Below are 3,509 nucleotides of genomic sequence, written 5' to 3' on the forward strand. Positions count from 1 at the left end.
AATCCTAGGAAAACAAGCTCATCTTTGCAAAAATCACACTTGTTCATGTTAGCAAACAATCTTTCCTTTCTAAGAACTTGCAAAACTTGCCTAAGTTGATCCACATGCTCATCCAAGTTTCAGCTATACACCAAAATATCATCAAAATAAACAACCACAAATTTACCAATAAATGGACGCATTACATGATTCATAAGCCTCATGAAAGTACTATGTGCATTAGATAATCCAAAAGGCATAACTAACTATTCATACAGCCCATATTTAGTTTTAAATGCGGTTTTCCATTCATCACCTTCTTTCATTCTAATTTGATGATAACCACTTCTAAGATCAATTTTAGTAAACATGCAAGCACCATGTAACTCATCAAGCATATCATCTAACCTAGGAATGGGATGTCTATATTTAATGGTGATGTTATTTATAGCCCTACAATCAACACACATTCTCCAAGAACCATCCTTTTTAGATACTAACAAAATAGGAACAGCACATGGACTTAAACTCTCATGAATGTATCCTTTATCAAGCAAGTTACTTACCTGTTTTTACAGCTCCTTTGTTTCTTCGGGATTGCTTCTATATGCTGGTCTATTTGGTACAGCAGCCCCTGGGACAAATTCAATTTGATGTTCTATCCCTCAAATAGGTGGTAGTCAACTTGGAATCTCATTCGGGAAAACATCTCCAAATTCCTTCAAAAGAGAAATCATTGAACTTGGCAATTCAAGTTCTTCAAAGTTAGTTTGATCATTAAAATAGTTTTCTTTATATATCATGACCAGCAAGGGTTTCATACATTCAATAGCCTTATTAATATCCCCAAAACTCAAATAAAAATTCTGATTTTTTCTCTCTTTTCTTTCTTTTCTTTTTCTTCCCTCGGTTTGGCTCTCATTGGTAGAAATTTCCAGATTGTTGGTGCTCTCGGGTTTGCTCTCTTTTCTCACCCCCCTCTTGGCTTTCTCTTGGTTTTTCCATTCGATCTGGGTTTTAGAAAGCTTACCTTGATCAGCAACCTCAATCTCACCTTCTTGAAAGGATGGTGAAGTCGTTGGTGCCATACTTGTTTTCTCCTTGAGTTTTTCGGACTCCCTTCTTTGTTGCATTTGTAGTTGATCTTTGTAGACCTCCTTGGGAGTCAATGGCTCCAGTTTGATTTTCTTCCCTTTAAACCTGAAAACAACACTATTTTCTCGACCAAAATGAGTAGCATCTTTGTCAAATTGCCATGGTCTACCTAGTAAAATATGTCCGGCATGCATTGGTATAATGTCACACAAGACAACATCCTCATACCTACCTATATTAAATTTAACTTTGGCTTGCTTATTTACTCTCATCTCACCACTATCATTTAACCATTGTAACCTATAGGGTTTTGGATGCTTAATTGTTTTTAATCTTAATTTATCAACTACAAGATTACTTATCACGTTGGTGCAACTCCCACTATCTATAATCATGCTACAAATCTTACCTTGTATTTCGCAATGAATGTGGAAGATGTTTTCTCTTTGTATCTGCTCTTCATCTTTGTAGACAGCAAGTGCTCTCCTTGAAACCAAGCTCAACTCAGCATTAGATGTGTCTACTGGTTTGGCGTCATCATCATTGCATTCCTCCTCTTGCTCGGTTTCAGCTTCTCTTTCTTCATTTGCAAATTCCAGCTCACCATCACCTTTTAATACCATGATTCTTTTATTTGGGCATTGGCTGGCTATGTGTCCTCTTCCTTGGCACTTAAAACAAATTATTTCTCTGGATTTTTGAGGTTTAGGATCAGATTTTATCTTACCTTTAAGTGGTTGGACAGATTCGGTCTTGGCTTCCTTTTTTGACCGGTTGGTACTTTCTTCTCCAGCTTTCAGTTTTGGTTTGATTTCATTAGCTGAATTGTTTCTCCAACACTTGAATTGATTCTCCCACTGCTGGAAACACCTCCAAGACGTGATCCTACACCCCTCCTCTTGAATTGTGTTCAAGCTTAATGGCTACATGCAACATCTCCTCAAAGTCCAAGCATTGTTGCAATTCAAGCTGGTTGGCAATGTCATGATTCAAACCACCAAGAAATCTCGCCATTGTTGCCTCCCTATTCTCATTCATATTCAGCCTCATCATGAGCATCTCCATCTCTTTGTAATAATCCTCCACGGACCTACTTCCTTGAGATAAAGATTGAAGCCTTTGATGCAGCAACCTATGGTAGTGTGATGGCACAAACCGCTTTCTCATGGCTCCTTTCATTTGTCGCCATGTTGCGATCAAGTCATCACCAACTCTCCTTCGGGTGCCTTGCTCATTCGTCCACCATTGGAGTGCATAATGGCCAAACTCCATTGCTGCCAACTTCACCTTCTTACCCTCCGAATGATTATGGCAATCGAATATTATCTCCATCTTTTCTTCCCACTCCAAATATGCCTCGGGATCACTTTTTCCCATGAATGGTGAGATGTTGATCTTGACATTGCTAAGATTGTCATCTGTTTCTTCCCTCCTATACCTTCCATGGCCAGCTCTCTCTTGGATAGCAAGGGTTTCGTCCATGCCTTCCTCAAAGTCTCCACCAAAATTCTCCTCCTCAAATTCCTCTCTTGGTCTCTCACGGCCTCCTTGTCCTCGACCTCGACCTTCATAGAATTCTTGCCTATTTCTTGTGTTCCGCATTCCTTGGGAAACTTCTAGCCTTCCCATCCTTTGATTCATGTACTCAACTTGAGCACTCACCTGCTGTAATTGTTCCAAAACAGCTTTCAATTCCTTTTGCTCACCACTCCCGGTAGCTCGTGGATCACCATGAAATCCTACGGACTCTTCTTCTTTAATTCTCAGTGTGGTGTCTCCTCTTCTTATTCTAGAATCTACCATGTTAGTAAAATACTGCAAAAATAAAATAAATCCTCACAATATTCACTCCCTCACGTGTTTCACTCAAACAAGGTCTCGACACTCGTGTTTGCGCACTAGTTTCGGCTTTTACCCTCTTTTAAGCTCACACTCTCTTGTCTTTTTTCACTAAAAGAATTAACTCAAAGTTATAATTAAAACACCCACAAAACAGCAATTAGATTACAAGTATGTTTTAATTAAATTTATCAATAAAACAGTAGCTAAAAGTAGGCAATATAGAAAGAATTCAACAAAACCTAGTTTCAGCTTTTCTAGGCAAAATAAAGCAAATTAATGGGAAAACTTTGGAATTTTGAAGAACTGGACCAGATGGTAATATATTATGAGTTCAAGAATAAATTTCTAGAAAAACAAATTCAAATACGAACAAGAATCAAAGAGAACAAAAATATAGAAAAGTGTTGATTGTTGTTCTTTGTAATTCAAGTTTTTGTATCAAATCCTTTAACTAATTTTAATCCAAATAATTTAAGCACCCAAAATTCAAATATCCAACAAAATAATTCTCCAGAAACTCAAAATATCACAAATCAAATCTCCAAATCAAACAAGTTCCCAAACTCAAATTTCAACACCAAATTCAACAAACC

Source organism: Ziziphus jujuba, chromosome 8 (assembly GCF_031755915.1).
Source record: "Ziziphus jujuba cultivar Dongzao chromosome 8, ASM3175591v1".
NCBI classification, from domain to species: Eukaryota; Viridiplantae; Streptophyta; class Magnoliopsida; order Rosales; family Rhamnaceae; genus Ziziphus; species Ziziphus jujuba.